Source organism: Phascolarctos cinereus, unplaced genomic scaffold (assembly GCF_003287225.1).
Source record: "Phascolarctos cinereus isolate Bilbo 61053 unplaced genomic scaffold, phaCin_HiC Scaffold_1;HRSCAF=81, whole genome shotgun sequence".
Taxonomy (NCBI): domain Eukaryota; kingdom Metazoa; phylum Chordata; class Mammalia; order Diprotodontia; family Phascolarctidae; genus Phascolarctos; species Phascolarctos cinereus.
Window position 1 is genome coordinate 282038014 of NW_027555514.1, and position 18819 is coordinate 282056832.

Genomic DNA, 18819 nt, shown 5'->3' on the forward strand with positions numbered 1-18819 from the left:
CTGTATCCCAAAGAGATCAGAGAAAAAGGGAAAAGGACTTTTTGTATAAACATATTGATAGCAGCTCTCTTTGTGGCAGCAAAGAATTAAAATCAAGGGGATGGTCATCAATTGAGGAACGGTCGAACAAGTTGGGGCATATGATTGTGGTGGAATACTACTGTGCTATAAGAAATGACGAGGAGAGCAGTTTCAGAAAAACACGGGAAAACTTACATGAACGGATGCAAAGTGAAGTGAGAAGAACCAGGAGATAACCGCACACAGGAACAGCAACATTTTAATGACGATCAACTGCAGAAGCCTTGGCTACTTTAATCAACACGATGATCTCAGATAATTCTAAAGGACTTGTGATGAAAAACTGCTCTCCACCTCCAAAGAGGTGCACTCTCTGAGTGCAGACTGAAGTGTCATTTTCTCACCTTCATTAATTTTTCTGCTTTTTTCCCCATGTGGGTAAAGCGGAAATGTGTTTTGCATGATTTCACATGTACAATTGATATCACATTGCCTATGCTCTCAGTGTGCAATATACACTGGGGGAGGGAGTAGGAGAGGGGGAAAGAATTCAGAACTCAAAATCTGAAAAGAAAACCACACTAAAAACAATAAATTTTTAGAAAAGAAAAATAAAAAAAGCTAGAAATGACCAACCATGATCCCAAGGGACTGATGATGAAGCAGGCTACCCTACCCACCTCTTGGCAGACAGGCAATGGACTTGAGACAAAGAATGAGGCATCCGTTTTTTGACAGGGCAATGTGGGAATCTGTTTTGCTTGACTAGGCATATTTGTAACAAGGGTTTTGCTTTTCTTTTCTTTTTTCCCAAAGGGGTGAGAGGTAAGTTAGAAAGAAAATAAATTTTTAGCGGGAAAAAATAAAATTGTTAAAAATAACAAGACTAGAAAGGTAGGAAGGGGCCATTCTGTGAAGAACCTGAAACGTCAAACCAAGGGGTCGTAGCTGATCTGAGAAGTAAAAGGAGGCTGGTCGAGTGACACGGCCACAGCCGCACGTAAGGAGGATTGCTTTGGCAGCCATGTGGCTGACAGACTGGAGACTGGAAAAAGGAAGCGGGGAGACCTCTAGCTATAGACCAGAAAAACAAAGGGGTGGCTATATGAGTGTAGTAAAGGGAAGGTATCAGGGAAGATATGGGGGTATGGAGAAAAAACAAGCTTGGGCAACAGACTGGCCATGTGGGGTGAGTGAAGGGGAGAAAACCTGGGTGCCGGGGAGAACAGTGGGGCATGGATGGAGGGGCTGCCTAACCCAGAGCTCTACACCAATGAAATCACAGCACCTGACAAAGACATGAATAGACAGTCTACAGCCTTCTGAACTAGTTACTGAATTGCCCTGGTTTTGTTGTTTTTTTTTTTGTCATTAGATGTTACTAGTAAAGGGTACGTACAGGAGCTGTGGGCTTTCTGAAGACAGCATTATTTGGAAGGAGGTCTCCTTGGGAGGGGATGGTGCAGCCCAGTAGATAGAGGCCACCCAGAGGCCCTGTGCTCTCAAATTGGCTCCTTCCTGGCTGGGTGACTGGACTTCTCTGAGCCCCATCTGCCAAATGGGCACAACACCAGGTGTGCTACTTGGTTCCTGCGGCTGCTCCAAGTGCTTTGTAAACTTTACAGCATTCCAGAAATGTGAGTTATCACAATTAGCTCTCAGAGCGATGGCTCGCCTATAAGGGCTGTTAAGTAGAAACATGAGTGTAATAATGGGGGAAGTCTGCTCCACTGGGGACTGCTGCTCTGTGGTGTCTGACCCAATAGATTGTAGCACACCAATACTGTCCATGCGGTTTTCTTGGAAACCACTGGAGTGCTTTGCCATTTCCTTCTCTGGCTCACTTTACAGTTGAGGAAACTGAGGCAAACAGGGTGAAGTGACTTGCCCAGGCTCACACAGCCAGTAACTGTGTGAGGCTGGATTTGAATTCAGGTCTTCCTGACGCCAGGCCCAGTATTCCAATCACTGAGCCACCCAGCTGCCTCCTGGCACTGAGGACTATTGCATCCGTATTTCATTTCTGGACGGCACAAAGGGATTTCACAGAGAAGACCTTTCCACTTGGCCCTGAAGAGGGCAAACTAAAAGTAAGGGACTCTGGTGACAGTGAAGTGGATTTTAGCTCCAAATAGGAAGGCCCTTGGTAACAAGAGCAGCCTATGGAACACTGGGGAGGTGGTGTCTTCACAAAAAGGCAGGAAGACCCCCGGCTGAGGACACAATGGAGAGGTGCAGGTGGGGGTTGGATGGAGGCCCCTCTCAAGTCCCAGAGTCTAGGACTCTGGACACTCATTAAATATCTGATTGACTGTGTGTTGGGTCACACCAATGGCACAGGGCCAGAGGCAGGGAAGCCCCCAGTCCTGGCACCTTCCTGAGCAATTAGGGCCTGTAAAGCCTTTGGCCATGATCTCACTCACCAGTGAGGGAGCTAATACTAGCCCCATTTTACAGATGAGGAAACTGAGGCTCAGAAAAGGCTTACAGCCCTTTCTAGCACAGCTATTAAGTATGTGAGACAGGCGTCGGAGCCAGGTCTTCCTGATTCCTGAGTCCAGCACCCAACCTCCAGAGTGGGTCCAGGCCAGGGCAGTTCTGAACCTCTTTCCCCCAGATGACGCCATGCCCCAGCTAGCCAGTTTACCCAAGGCCCAGCCCAAGCCCAGGAAAGTCATGGGCTTGATTGAATTCAGAGAATATCTGTTGATTACCTACTGTGGTCAAGGCCCCTGGGGAATGCGCTCTGGGAGACACGATCCCTACCTAGTCAGGAAATGGCAGACACACCAGACAACTACAAAGAAAGTGGCACCAGTGCCACACAGCAGCAGCCATGGGGCTCAGGGGAAGACGTTCACTTCTGGCCGGACCGAGCAGGGAACTGCATCAGGGAAGTGGCATTTCGCGAGGACTGACAGACGCTGGAGGAAGAAGAGAGGTGTGGCCAGGAGATCCTGGCAGAACCGAGGGTAACAGCACAGTAAGAGACAGCGCCAGAGAGGCATGGGGTGGGGGCAGAGGGTGGGGGGTTATGGCTGGCAGGTTAAAACAGCAATGGCAGCTATAAACAGATTTCCCTTAAAGGTTTACAGGGCACTTGACACGCATTGCCCTGGGTGCAGCCCTTTGACTGAGTCCAAGTTAGACAGAACTAATCCTTTTATTGGGGGGATTTGTTCTGTGGAGTGTGGATTCAGCCAAAGGGCCACACTTGAGGCCCTAAAGGGCCACATGTGGCCTCCGAGGCTGCAGGTCTCCCACCTCTGCCTTAGATGCTCTTATCCCCAGCTGACAGAAGGAGAAACTTACACTCAGGCGGTTGAAATGACTTGTCTAGGATCACACAGCTAGTAAGTATCTAAGGCAACACTTGAACCCAGGTCTTCCTAATTACACACAGTCACTCTAATGCTGGTGTGGGCTCTGGGGGCAGGAGTAGACATGGAGGATTGGTGACATGATCAGAGCAGTGATTCTCTGACACTGGACCACACCACGGCAGGATTCTAACCCTTAAAACATCAGATAATGACAGAGAGTGCAGCCCCCTTCCTCTTATCCCTAGAATCAAAACCAAGACAAAGACTGGACACTTGGGTAACTGACTCCGGTCCCTGGACACCCCTTTACAAGCTGATTCCCCAGTGTCTCCACTGAACTTCTGGAAGCAGCCCAGATCTCTCCTGAACCCTGCACTCGGGGTCCCTGCGCCGTCCGGCTCACTCCGCTCGGCCAGCCCGCTCACATGGCCTCTGGCTGAAAGAAGAGATTTCTATCTCCCATCACTCAGCTGAACCCAGAGGACCAGGAGATCACTGACTAAACCTTTATGGGAAGAACAGCCATGACCCCTCATATGGGGTGGCCCCAACCAACACGGTCTCACAATGGCAGTGCCATGAAGTGTCCAGGCAGGAAGGCCCGCTATGTACTGTCCAGCCAGGGAGCACCTGTTCCTGGGGAAGGCCCATGACCTGCAGACAAAGGTCACGGCGCAAACCACCAAGTTAACCTTCCCACGACCAAATCCAGCCATTGCTAGAAGCCAGAGTTAAACAACATGGCGGATTCCTACCTCACAGTGTGGCCAACCAATGATGCTAAGGACGAGGACAATGATGGCTAGCATTTCTATAGCACTACCATGTGCTAAGCTCAGCACTTCACAAGCAGGATCTCACTGGCCACCTCGAGTCACTTAAACACTCTGACCCTCAGTTTCCTCATCTTCCAGATGAGACGGCTGCACTGGACCATCTCCGAGAGCCCATTTCAGCTCTAACATTCAGGTTCCGACCAGGAAGGGAAGGTTCTCTGTCAGTGCAGGGCATCATCCCTCATGGTGCTGACTGACCCTACCAGACACCAGAGAGTATTCATGGATGATAATTAAGGAGGCACCGGGGAGGTGACAGAGACTCCCCGTCCGTCCAGTAGAGGGCGGGTTATGGGCACCAGGCCTGGGAGACCCAGGGCTTTGAAGTATTAAAGGCAAGTATTAAAGGCCGCCACCCTTTTGCTCCCAGTACAGAAGTTTTCTAGCCAAGCAGACACATGCTGTAAACACCAGCTTCCCTGTTGTGTGAGGCTTCCCAAAGCCAACTGCTAGCCCTTGGCTGCTCCTCCCAGCAGGCCTCTGGCCTCCGGCCCCTCCCCACACTTCCCCAGGTAGCTGCCTTCTGGCTTAGTCTAACCTCCCAGAGTCTGCATCCTCCTGGCCCAGCCTTCCAGAACCCAGGGTCACCTCCCTGCACTTGGTGAGAGTAAATTCCACACTCTCACATTAATTTCCAGGGTCTCTCACCTAGTTCCCGTAACAGAGAGTAAACGGGAGCATCGTCTCAGCTGGAAGTTGAAGCTCCCTGGAGGCCAGAGGCCAGGGCGATGCTGTGAAGGAGAAAGGAGCACAGGCCTTGGAGGCCTCGGAGACTCGAAGGGCTCTAACCAGTGATGCCTGGAAGGGCCCGGGAAGCCCACTGATGCCCTAGTTCCAAAACTGTGAGAACAGCTGGCTAGCTATTAGTAGATAAGAGGGGGCCTCACAGTGGGCTAGCAGGCGCCAGGGATTTCCTCCCAGGCCTGAAGCTCGACACACCTAACTGGGACTGCTCCAGGGTTCAGGGGTCAGAGGAAAAACCTGCCCCACCCTCCTCCTCTCCCCTCCCCTGTGTGAGCCACGGAGGGTAAAGGGTACGAGGCAAGGCAGCAGCTCCCAGGGCCTAAGGGGGCAAAGTAGCAACCTCCCTGTCCTCGTGCAGATGTCCACCCTTCTCGGACAACAGATGGAGTCCTCTAAAGTGGCCAAAAGCGATTTCTGAACAATTGGTTCTGGCAAATGCAAGTCCCCAGCCCTACCGGTCATCTCGGCGCCCCCCCCCCCACAACGACATTCACTTAAAATGGGGGCATGGGCAGTCTCAAAGCCAGCTTCCTCTCCCTTGGGAAAGGAGCTGTGGTGAGGGCGATCCTGCCCCAGAGCTATTCCCTAGGCTGGGCTGTTACTATCACCACAGAAAAGACAAACAAAATGCCAGTGGAAGAGATCAGCCTGGGATTCCTGAGTGACTGGCCTCGGTTTTCCTGTAAATGATGACCCTAAGGGCGGCCTGTACCCGCAGCAGCAGCAGCAGCAGCACCCAGGTCTTCAAACCCTGGCCTCCCTGGATGCAGGCTGTCTCTAGGCTGAGGCCAAGAGAAAAGGTGCCAGGGGGGCAAAAGCCTCCCCTCCCAGCCCGGAAAGGCCAGCTCTTCTTTCAGGCCTCTGCTGGGCCCCAGATCAAAGCCCACCTCCCCCAGGAACCCTCCCCTCCTGTCATTACATCATATTTATGCTGTAGGCAGCTCACTGGTGACTCCCCCATCAGACTGAGGGTAGAGACCGTCTTTTGCCTCTCTTTGTATCCCCAGAGCTTTAGCATAGTGCCTGGCACACAGGAGCTGCTTAATCAGTGGTTACTGACTGACCAGCTTCTGGGCCTCACTTCAGAAGAAGGCCCAGCCTGTGTTCTCACAGGCCTCAGAGTCCGGAGTTTAGGCAAGGGTCCCCACACCTGAAGGTCAGAGCTTACTGGTCAATCCTGAAACCCAACAGGGCTGATGTCTGTGTCACTTTCTGGCACCTGGGCCTGCTTGGACCTTCAGTTAGCTGGGACTCCCAGGCAAAAGAGGAGCCTTGCCTGTAGCAAGCCCTCCCCCCACTCTAGGATATTACTGTCATCAGCACATTCCATCCATTCACTGCACCCCACTCCCCCCCAACCCACCCCTAGCTGGGAGGCTTCAGGGAAATGCAAAAAACCCAGGCTCCTTAATGTCCTTAATTGGTTCTAGAAAGACAGGATGGTGAGTGAAACAAAGCTAGGTGTGGGGGAGGCCAGTGGCCAGTGAGGGCTGGAGATGAGGCATTAATGATGTTATTGCAAGGAAGGAAACACTTCCTCACAAAAACCCCCGGTGCCCCAGGCCAGGCTCTGCCAGTTCCCAGGGCATTATCGCCAGCCCACCCCAGCCTAGCCTCTTCCTCCCGTCTCTATTTCTGTCGAGGGCCCCAAGAGCCTTTCAGTCGCCCAGGTTCACAACCTCAGCTCTGCCCACTCTGTCCACCCCCACATCCCCCCGCAGCTGCCAAGTCTTGTCAGGTCTCAGCCACAACAGCTCTGGCATCTGTCCCTGTCTCTTCACTCACAGGCCACCACCCCAACTCAGGGCCCCTGCTCTGCACTGCTGTCAGGGATTCTAACTGGTCTTCTTGCTTCTAGGACCTTCCCCTTCAGGCCGGCCTCTACGGCTGCCATGATCATCTTCCAAAGGCGTAGGTCTGACCGTGCCACTCGAGCCTCAGAAAACTCTGGTGGCCCTCGGCTGCCTCTAGGACAAATACTGCCTTCCACAGCCTGGCATGGAGGGCTCCCCACATCCTAGAGGTAGCACCGCCCTCCACAGCCTGGCAAGGGAGGCCTCCGGTTTTTCCAGCCCGATTTTCTGCCACTGCCTTTTCTTGAATTCTCCTCCCCAGGCAGGTGAGGCTCCTCAATTCCCTCTCAACCAACTTTCTATTCCCCACCTAGGAATGATATTGATTTCTCTTTAAGACCATCATCCCATTATCACAGAACTAGTGAGTCCCAGGACCCTGACTCATGCTAAATTTCCACTGTTCCTGGATTAGGGAGAGCAAACCCGGAATGTGTTTGTGGTGCTCTTTTAAAAGTTTGTGCCATATGGATTAATACAGTCCAGAAGGTCCAAGCTGCGCGCTCCACAAAGTAGAGATGAAGCTCAGAACGAGATGCAGGAGGTGCCAACATAAGCAGGGTTAGTGTGAGAGCATGCACACAGACACACGCACACATGTGTGCATGCACACATACACGCACACGCGCACACACGCACGCGCGCACACACACCCACACCCACACACCCACCCCTTTTGCCGGATCCCTGAGCCACCTTCACGGGCCCAGTTCAGCCAGGCCAGGCCAGGTCAGGGAAGGTCTTCTCCCTCCACTGGACAGGACAGACGTTGTGGGACTGACTCCCTGACATATTTAGTATGTGACACTGTCTGCTGGGTCATTCGTTTTATCTCAATCTCCTATTCTATTTCATGAGAGTAAGGACAGTGTCTTATCCAAACTTTGTGCCTTCTCAGCTGGAGAATGAGACCAGAGGGGCTTGGAGGCCCCTCTCAGCTTTAACTCTCTAATCCTATGCAGTCACTCAACTTTTCTGGGCCTCAGTTTCCTCATCTGTAAAATGAGGAAACTGGTCTAGATGGCCTCAGAAGCCCTAGTCCCTTGGACTCCAGGGCCTAGCGTAGAGGAGGCATTGAATGTTGGTCCACTGGGTGCCACAGAGAGGTAGGGGAATCATCTCAGCAACATAACACAGCGTTCAGACTGGAGGACCCAGTGATCCCCCCTCTCCCTAAGCAGGTCAGAAGGAAAAAAGGCCCAGGTGTGCATGAGTCCTCAGAGCTGAGAACAGCTCCCGACCCGGGGAGAGGCTGATCCCCGTGGAAGAGGCAGCGAGAACAGGCATCATGCCAAGAAGCCAGGCTGAGGGAAGACTGAGACCCAGAGAGTCCGTGCAGACGATGACCGAGGCGATGGAAGGCATAGGGGCTCCCACGCTCCAAGCTCGAAAGCCAGGCTAAATGACATGAGGGGAGGCAACATTCTGCCTGCTGTTTGGCCGGCCAGTCTCTGGGGAAGGCAGCTCTGGCGTCTGGCCCGATGAACGGGGTTAAAACCCTGCGATTACAATCCCACGAATGCTGTGGAACATGGACAAACGGTGTTCCCCGCCTAAAGCTCTCCCTGCCACAAAGGCTGCAGCTTGGTTTAAAGCATGTGGCTACAGTGGTGGGAGAAGTGAGGCCATTCCAGAGTGGGAGGTGTCCCTTCCCATTTCCGCCACAGCCAGGAAAGACCAGGAAGCGGCCGTCTAGAAAACTTCCCTGGCCCTGGTCGCCAGGCTCTGACTATCACACCCCAATGAGACCCATGTTTCTGAGCCAGGCACTGGACAGCCTCCGGGGGTGGGGAGGGAGGGTAGTCTGAGAACTTGTACCAAAGGCTTGGCCTCATCCAACATTTCAGTACACGTCAGTGCCCAGAGCTTAGTCTGACCCTGACGGTCTCTGACGATGCACGTTGTTGATTCATCCACTGGTTCACGTAACAAGGATGTGCCACCACTGTGTGCCAGGCGTGGGACCAGCTTTAGCCCGGGGAGGGGGAGGGCACACAACCAAAACACAGTCTAGGTGTCCAGCCCTCCCTCATCTTTCCCCTGACTCGTCACTGATGAGGTGAGGTAAGGCTGAGCAAGAAATCTAATCTTCCCGTGTCCTTGGGAGAAGAGGACAGAGTGACTTCCTAAGCAGCATGCTGACAGATTTAGGTGGAAGGGATGAAGCATCTTGCCCCTGGCCTCTGCAAGATGAAGGGATCAGAAGCTAGCCTGGACACTTGAGTTTTCTTTTCCATTGACCTTTCCCTTCCCCTCCCTCCCACCAGACAGATGATACTTTCCGGAATGGATCCAAGCTGTGGCCGTGGTGGGCCATGCGGCTCACCCAAGACTTGAGCCTGAGTTAAGGAAAAACTTAATAAGAATCCCTCCCCATCATGAAGGGGCAAAGAGAGGCTGGATGCCCACTGGTAACCGACCTCATAAAAGGGGCTCTTGTCCAGGCTGGGCTGACCCCCCGGGCTCTCGGTGGGTCGGAACATCAGCCCTTCTAAGACAAGTGTAGCAGAATTACACAATCCTCAGGCAGCTACTGAAGGGAACAGACTTGGGCAGAGGAGTTTATCTCACTCAAACAGGGCTCTTCCAGGACAAAAAAAAATGCTTAACAAAAAGCAGAAGGGGCAAAAACAGCAGTAGCTTAAGCAATAAGAAGCAGGTGGAAGACTTGAAGAGTGTTTGTGAGGACGAAGAACAGGGAGAGAAAAGAAGAACAGGGTCCTGGAGGGAAGGAGAAAGCTGAGGCCAAGAAGGCCAAGGAGAAGCCATTTCTTCAGTCTCTTTTCTCTTCCTGCCCTCCCTTATAAATCCAAGCAAGAAGACCAACACGTCAGAAAAAGGATGTTTAGAACCCATCCATCAACGACCACTGGACCCAGAGATTCTGGGTCTGGAAATCCAAGGCACCCCAAAGCACCCAGTTCACCCCCATTTTATATCTTCGGGAGCTACTAGGGGATCTCAAAGGAAAGCAGAACTTTTTTGGGGTGGAGAGAGAGAACATTTTTCTAAGCAAGATTAACTTCAATCCCTCAAAACAAATACTCGCAGTACAGCATTCTTTGGGACCGGAGATGGAGGAAGGGTGTCAAAGCAACAAGTAGCAGGATGCTGCCCCCCCGAAAAGACCAATGGCTGCCCACCACCCAGTATGCCCTCCATGCCTGGCACGGGGCCCCTCAGTCACCTCTTACTTACTGAAGAGTGAGCTAAGAAAAGCGGCATGGGAAGGAAGGGGAAGACGTCTTACTGGATTCGTGAAGGAATGAAGGAATGAAGGAAAAAGCTTTTATTAAGTGCTTACGATGTGCTGAGCACCAAGGATACAAAGAAAGGCAAAAACCCTGGTTGCTGCCTTCAAAGAGCTCACAACCCATAAAGGGGAAGGTGGCCAGGGCACAGGAGCTCAGGTCTGGGAGCCAAACAAGGGCGTACCTTCAGACGCCCCGTCTGAGGATTGCTGGAGTAGTAGTAACCTGGGAGACAGTGGTCACCGGTGGGCAGCATGGGTGTGAAGAGTCAAATGGCCCAGCTCCTCCCACGTGTGGCCTGCACTCTGAAGGATGGAGTCACTGCAGAGGCCGGCACGTGGGGGTAGAAAACGTCCAAGAGCCATTCCCCTATAGGTAAGTACTCAAAGGACAGCAAGCATATACCAGTGTGCTCCAAATGAATAATAAGAGAAATGCAAATCCAAATGGCACCAGGCCGTCAGATTAGTAAAGATGACAGAAATGGAAGATGACAATTGCTGGAGGAGCTATGAGAGAGCGGGCTGTGAACTGGACCACTTGGAACACTACTCGAAAAGTCATGAAGCTGTGTGTCCCCTCTGACCCGAGGATGCCACTATTAGGCATGAAGATGGAAGGGGGGGGAAGAGGGAGGGAGGAAGGGGGAAGAGGAGGAGGAGGAGGAGGTCAGAAACACATTTATAGAACCACTTCTATTATCCACTGTGTGATGAGTGCCCATTATCTGGAGAATGGCCAAATAAACTGAGTTCAAGGACCTGCTTATCTTTCCCTTAATCTGTAAACTCCAGGGTTTACACTTGTCCTTTCACTGGGTATCCTGGTATTCCCAGGGCTTATCAAGTACCTGGAACAAAGTCTATGCTTAATAAATTCTGGCTGGCTGATGACCCCAGGAGGATGTACCAGAAGAAACAGTAAAACCTGAAGGATCAGGGGAAAGTTGGAAAGGCCCATATGAACAGATGCAGAGCAAGAACAATGTGCAGAGACCACCGGAACGTGGAGGAAAAGCAGACTGAAAGAGCTCGGGCCTCTGGCCAGCTCAGCTGCCCAGGGGAGCCGCCTCCTCCCTCTCCACAGGGCGAGGGCACCTACCGTGTGAAATGACTTAGCCAGAGGAGGGATCTGTTGCCAAAGAGAGTTCTACCAGGTGCCGAATCACTGGGAACTGACATCCCCATAAAGCAAAAGCAGCGATAAAAGGCTTCTAAAAATCCCCATTTGCCAAATGAACTGTCTGGTAAGCACGTGGGACGTGGGAGGCCCTTTCAAGGCTGCACAGAGGTGGTCAAGAGACCAGTCCTTCACCTCCAGGAGCTTAGGACGCCACAAACTACAGGATTTTGTGGAAGGAGGGCACTGCTGTTATTTAGGTTTCCAAACAGTCAGCAGCCTGGCCCTCCCTTCTTGGTGCCCATTTCTACCCCAGGGACTCCACAGCATGGAGGATCACAAACATGCTCCAAGGAGGAGAAGCCCCCTCGACCTGGTCCCTTCCTGAGGTGGGGGCCCGGGGGGTGCATCCCTGTAGACCACAGCAGATTTCCTAAAACAGGCTGTCTTTGCTTGTTGCTTTCTCTGCCTCTCAAAAAAAAGTTGTTACAAGAGACAGGTCTCTGAGAGGGGAGAGACATACAGGGAGGGATCTAGATGATATTAAAAAAAAAAAACCAAACCAACCCTATTATCTTTTAAAAAGGGATCGAAGGCAAAACTGGAGGGAAGCCTCTTCAGGCCATAAGGGGCACCTCCTCTTAGATAAGAGGCTAAAAGTAAACCGCCTCCAGTAAGCCTCAGTCTTTCAAGGTCTTTCCATCCAACAGATCCATAGAAAAGGACTCCTCGAAAAAAAAAAAAAAAAAAAGAGCCTCCAGCCCACCCAGGACTGCTAGGAGACTGAAAGAGGCAAATTATCATTACCAATAACTCCGATTTCATCCCACTGAGAGAGGCAGGCAGCACAGGCGCCATCATCATTCCCATCTTAGTTCCAAGAAAACGCGCACTCAGGAGGGGGACTCGCAGGGGAGGCTGGCTTTCCCACCAGCTGGGCCTTCCAAGTGCCCTTGGCCTACGGCAGTCCTTACACACACATCCCTCACTGACTTCTCTCCCAAACGACATACTCCACGGGTCATGGAGCCATGCAGACCCCACCCCGTAGCCTTGGCCAAGACTTCCCCACATCACGAATTTATTTGTGACACGGTCCCCCTTCAGCGCAGCCAAGTCAAGTGAAAACAGTACTAGGCTTAGAGCCAGGAGCCCTAGTTTCTGATCTCACCTCTCCTCTTAGTTAGCTTTTCTGCCCCAGGCACCACCCTTCCATTGATGGACCACCACCTCTCCAGGCCTCAGTGTCTTCATCTGTAAAATAAGGGTTGGGCTGGACAACCCTTGAGTGCTGAAAATGTCCAATTCAATGAAAAGAGAGGGACTGAAAAGGGACAAAGCAGGCAGCTTGAAGAGAAGCTATAAACACCAGGTGCCAGAGACCTTCCCTCTGAGACCAAGCCACCACTTGGCAGGTGCAGAGTGAGCTTAGCTGTCTGGCTCCCTAGATCCCGGCCCCTGGGGACACACACACACACACACACACACACACACACACACACACACTCTCTCTCTCTCTCTCTCTCTCTCTCTCTCTCTCTCCTCTCTCTCTCTCTCTCTCTCTCCTCTGACTGCTAAAGCACACAGCCAGGGCCCATCTGATCAATAACGGATTATCTCACCTGGCACCCGAGTACCACCCATGCCGCCCTCCCTCAGCTGTCCCTAAGCCCACAGAAGGGGATGCATTCCCTGTCCCTTCCCCTCACTACCCAGAGGTCGGCATTTCTAGTGAAGCAGGGCATCCAAACAGGCAGGGAGCCCCTCCCATCCACACCCATCTTTCCCCAAGCCCCAGAGCTAGGAAGGCAGGCTCCAGTCTACACCTGGGCCCCCTCATGAGCAGCCAAGACATGCATGGGGGGTACACTGCTGTGCGCTGAGCCGGGCAGACCAAGCTCAGCTAGAGAGACAGATTTATCAAAGACTACCAAACTCCCTAGCATTTCACATATCCCCACCCCAAAACAAAATCAAATAGTGAATATTAATATCATCTTTCATGCCAAGGATCTGAATTAAAACATCATGGGGAAAGCTGTTCAGCTTATGTAAGTGTGCAATGTCTTTTAAAATAGAAAATCTATTTTTAATCCCAGCTTTTAAAATACTTAGAAGGAGGAAACTGAGGCCTCCTGGCATGATAAGGAACTCACTCATGATCCTACACAGAGCAAGGACCTGAGCCGGAGTCATATACATGGGAGTCACCGTGATTCCCTACCTCCCCACCCACCACTGGAAGGATCCCACCACAAAAATTACTCTTTCACACAAGCAAGGAGGGTTATGGTAAGCAAGAGAAGGACTTTTTCCTCTTGGGGCCTCCAAGGTAGGCCCCCCAAGAGTTGATCTAGGTCTAAAGGGTCTCTCCCCCCCTCCCCATATGGCTATGGGCCATAAGGGACCACTGGGGGTGGGGAGGGGTGTCGACACCTTTTACCTACAATCGGGTGCCAGGCCTAGCACAGCGATTATGGGGTATACAGTAGACACTTAATAAAAGATTCAGGAACCAAAGTGTGTGCCCCATGGCTATCTCTGAGGCTTCACTGGAGAATAATGGGATTGGACTGGAAGAGACGGGGGCTGAAATCCCCACTGGAACCCTCACTAGCTGTGTGACTATAGATTCAGCAATCACTTAACCTCTAAACCTCAGTTTCCTCATCTGTCGAGCGGGATTCTATAACAACTACAGGGCTGATTTTGCAGGGTAGTTGTGATAACCATATGAGATAGTACATTCAGGAAGCCACTATCACCCCTGCATACAGACTGCACTCCAGAAGAGCGGAAACAGCCCTGGATTTAGGGTCTGGAGGTCCAAGCAGGGCATCACGGCGCGGGAGTTGTAAGATCTGGGTTCAAATCCCACTTCTGACACCTGTGTGACCTTCAGCAAGTCACTCACTAAACCTCCTCAGTTCTCCCGTCCGTGGGTGGGCGGGTGGGCTAGATGGCCTCAGAGGTCCCGACCTCCAACTCTCTCATGTACAAGCCCGAACCTCCTAGCTGGCGTAAGTCACAAGTCATCTTCTCTAGACCTCAGTTTCCCTATCTGCACAATGGGGCTGGTGAATCGGGTCTGAAGACCTCCAAGCCCTCTTCCACCCCTGAACCTCGGGTACCTCAGCCCTGGATACCAAGCCTGGGCTCATGCATACCCACCCACCCCTCTTTGCAAGGATCCCTCCCTCCCCCACCCTCACAATTACCCCGCCCCCCCTCCCCATCACTCAGTCCTCAGGACACCTCCACCGGGAGGTCCAATGGCACAAGGGGATGGACCATCACGCCACGCCACGTCGCGCCCTTGGTGTGGGGGGGAGAGGATCGGTGCACCCACAGCCCCAGAGCAGCCCGGGGCTCCCCAGCAGCGAACGGGGAGGGGCGGGGGATTAGAACGGAGCGGGCGGGAGAGGGCGGGGGGATTAGAGCGGAGCGGGCGGGACAGGGCGGGGGGGGGGATTAGAACGGAGCGAGATCGGCCAGGAGGGCGGGGGGCACACCTCCTCCTCTTCCTCCCGGCCCCGCCCCCCTCGGCCCCCCAGCCCTCCGGCCCCAAGGGCCCGCCCTCCCTCGCTCTCCCTGCCGGCTCCGCCGGGTGAGGGGCGGCAGTTACCTCAGGAGCCCATGGCGGGCCGTAGAGGCGGCGGCGGCGGCTGGAGCCCGAGTCCCTCTGGTGCCTGTGCAGCCGCCGGGGCCGAGATGACTGGAACAGCGCCGGGAGCCGCTGAAGAGGCGCGCAGGCGCACTGGGCCGCCGCCCGCCGCCGCCGCCGCCGCCGCCGCCGCCGCCGCCGCCGCCGGGGGATGGGAGGGGGGACGAGGGAGAGGAGGAGCTTCCGAGGGGCGGGGCCGGCTGAGCTGAGCTCACCCGCGGCGCCTTAAAGGGACCGCGCTCGCCTCCCTGCCTTCTCTGCCGCCCTTCTTCTTCTTCTTCTCCAGCCCTTCTCTTTTTCTTTCTCTCTTTCCTTCCCTCCTTTGCACTTATCTTTCCCTCCTTTTCTCTCCACCCTGTTTTCCTCTTCTTTTCCTCCTTACCTCTGCCCTTTTCTCTCCCTTCTTCCTGCTCCTCTGCTGCCTCTTCTTGGCTCCCTCCTAGAGCACTCCCCAGTCCCCCCCCCACCGGCCCTGAAACTGACCCGGGCTTTAATTAGTATCACTGACATTCACAGAGTCAGCCGATGGAGCCTGCAGAGTGCGCGGGTCATTTTTATCCCCATTTTACAGACGAAGAAACCGAGGCTCGGAGCGGTGATGGACGGTAGGAAAGGTCACAAAGCTGGTAATGGCGGGAATAGGATTTGAAGGTGTCCCGGGACTTCAAGATCACCAGGAGAATCCCTCCTCAGGCACTTACTCTCCGTGTGACCCTGGGCCAGTCACTTAACCTCTGCTTGCCTCAGTTTCTTCAACTATAAAATGGGAATGATAATACTAGCTAATAATAGCACCTATCTCCCAGGGTTGTGGTGAGGATCAAAGGAGACAGTCATGGTAAAACACTTAGCACAGTGCTTGGCACAGAGTACAGTACGGTGTAAATGTTAGTTCTTAATATTATCATAACCCTTCCTCTGACACCTAATAGTTGCGTGACCCTGGGCCAGTCACTTAACTTCTGCTTACCTCAGTTTCCTCATCTGTAAAATTAGGATCATCATAGCATCTACCACCCAGGGTTGTGGTAAGAATCAAATGAGATAATATTTGTGAAGCACTTAGCACACAGTAAGCACTCTGTAAACATGAGCTATTAGTAGTAGTAGTAGTAACCCTGCTGTAACACTTACTCACTGTATGACTCTGGGCAGATGGCTCTCAGCCTTAATTTTCTCATTGGCCAAATGGGAATGATAATAATACCTATGAGGAATCACGAAGACAATTTATACGACAACAATGATAAACGCTTTGGAAAGACTTAAGGGGGGGGTGGGGAACCTGCGGCCTTGAGGCCACATGCGGCCCTCTAGGTCCTCGAGTGCGGCTCAGGGAGGCTCAATGTTCCCCACCCCGAAAGAGCTCAGAGCAATGCAATGGCCAGCCCTGTGTCCAGAGGATTAATGGCTGAGGAAGAAGGCTGGTGCCTGCCTCCAGACAGAGGGATGGACGCTGGGAGCAGGGTGTGATGGGCACTTTTGGACGTGGCCAAGGAGGGAATGTGTCTGGCTTGCCTTTGCATGTTTGTTCTAAGGCATTCCCCCTTCTTTTTCTTTTCGTCTTTCCTTTTTTTCCGGGGGTGGAGAAAATGAGAAGGGGAGAAAATTTAACTTTGAAAAGTGCTTTTCGAAGGGGAGGCCAGCAGAGGGACAGACCAGGTGGTGACCCCAGGCCTCAGGGAACCTCACCTCCAGTTCCTACTCTCCCTTTATTCCCTGATCTGCTGTCCTGGGGCAGGAGTGAATTACTGACGGATGGAAATTAAACTAGATGGAGGGGAGGGGAGGGGAGTGACTGAAGGGTATGTTCAAATGGAAACTGGGTCAGAGAGCCTTTCCCTGTGCTCTAGGTCCCTCAAGACACAGATTAGGTCTGGAATGGCTCCTGCTCCCCAGGGCCTTCCAGTCAGAAGCCATTTTACATGATTCCTGGGGCAGAAGCCATTAATCTTTATGGCTCATCCCATGTGTAGACAGAGCAATGGGCCTGACCTTGAGTTCAAACCCTACCTCAGATGTCTGTCTGCTGTGTGACCCTGGGCGAGTCACTTAACCTCTGTCTGCCTCAGTTTCCTCAGCTGTAAAATGGGGGTAATAATAGCACCTCCTTCCCAAGGTTATTATCAGGATTGAATAAGAGAATAATTGTGAAAAGTGCTTAGCACAGTACCTGGCACACAGTAACTGCTTAATAAATGCTTGTTAGTAGAGCAATCGATTGACAAGTCAACCCTCTCATTTTTGGGATGAAGGAGCTGAATTCTATAACAGTGAAGTCCTGTGCCCAAGCACACACAGATAGTCAGTGGCAGAAATGGGATTCAGGACCACTGGGTTACTTTGTCTTTCCCAGTATTCTCTGGGCCTCAGTTTTTACATCTGTAAAATGGGGGAAAAAGCTTTGCCCTGCTTGCCACACAGGGTAGTTGTAAGGAAAGTGTTTAGAAAAACAGGAGCCATAATTATCAAGCATTTTCTTCCCTTATTTCAGAGAAGGGATAGGCATTCAGACACGGGGTTATCCTCAGGCTCACTTAGCAGTTTAAGTTGAACACAGAGCCAACTTTCAGCCTCGCAGTGATTAGGCAGAAGCTCCAGGTCCAATACCACCCGAGGCCACCCCTTCTTGAGGTCCATCCTACTTTCCCTCCCCCTCCTATTGAAGGAGGCCCCTTCTCTGAAGGAGCTTCCAAAGGGTAAGAGGCCAGTCGATGAAGTTCTGCTTTGAATCCAGAACCAGTGACCTGTAATGGACAGAATGCCAGACTTAGAACCTGAGTTCAAATCCTGCCTCAGACACTAAGTATGTGACCCTGGGCAAGTCATAGCCCCCTCTGAGCCTCAGTTTCCTCCTCTGTCAATTAGGGGCTGGGTGTAATCCAGCCTAAAACAGTCGTTTATGGGTCTATTAATAGCAGCTGTGCATGCCGGAAGCTTTGTAACCTTTCTGCGTGTTAGCTTCCTGGTCTGTACAATGCAGTGATATTCACTGCCCCACCAGCTCCCAGAGGGCTCTGCGGGTCAAAGGCAAGCTTGTTCAGTCTCTGTGCAAACTGTAAAGCGCCTTGCGAGCTTGGGGGGTGTTTTGGACCTGCACTCTCAGACGAGCAGAATTGCCCGTCCCTTGCTTAGCCCTGGCAGCCAGGAGCAGCTTGCTGGTTCCCCCTCCCTTTTATTGTTCAGTGGTGTCTGACTCTGCGTGACCCCCTTTGGGGTTTTCTTGGCAAAGATCCCAGGGTGTTTTGCCACTTCCTTCTCCAGCTCCTTTTACAGAGAGGCAACCAAAGTCAAGTGGCTTGCCCAGAGTCACACAGTTACTAAGTGTCTGGGCCTTGATTGGAACTCAGGTTTTATTGACCCCAGGGCCAGCCCTAGCCTGGGGAAATTTGCCTGTTTCAGCCCTTAGGGAACATTCCACAGCCCAGCTCCCAGGGCCCTCACCTCAAGCCTGACATGACTTCACCTTCCATCCCTCTCCTATAGCACTGAGCATTGCACAGCACGACCAGCCCACAGCCCATCTTGGCATCTACCCATCAGTCCAGAAGGCTTTCTTTCTCTCTCTCTCTCTCTTTCTTTCTTTCTCTTTCTTTCTTTTTCTATTAATTTGTTTTGATTTATCAACAATCACTTCCATATGCTTTTGAGTTTAAAATTTGTCTCCCCCTTCCTCCTCACCTCCCTCCCCAAGACGGCACACAATCTAATATAGGCTATACATTTACATTCCTATTAAACATATTTTCATACATAAGAATTAGAACCAATGGGAAGAACCACTAGAAAGAGGAAATAAAACTCAACAGAAGAAAAAAAAAAGAGCAAACAGTATGTGTCAATCTGCATTCAAATTCCACAGTTCTTTCTCTGGATGTGGATAGCATTTTCCCTCACGAGGCCTCTGGAGATGTCTTAGATCCTTGTATTGCTGGGAAGGGTTAAGCTTATCAATATTAGTCATCGCACAACGTGGCTGTTATTGTGTACAACGTCCTCCTGGTCCTG

General features: G+C 52.2%; 1 protein-coding gene across 3 annotated transcripts in view; it reads right to left on the reverse strand.

Annotated features, from left to right (window-relative positions):
• Positions 1–14910, reverse strand: part of TMEM184B (transmembrane protein 184B) — a 51125-nt gene extending 36215 nt beyond the window's left edge. Inside the window, exon 1 of one of the 3 annotated variants that reach the window (XM_020982594.2) lies at positions 14773–14910. The gene's annotated coding sequence lies outside the window, so the exon portion shown is untranslated. Of the gene's footprint in view, positions 1–14402; positions 14487–14772 lie in introns of those variants that run through there. The other 2 variants (XM_020982595.2, XM_078147366.1) reach the window with 2 other exon arrangements.
• Positions 14911–18819: the final 3909 nt, after the last annotated feature.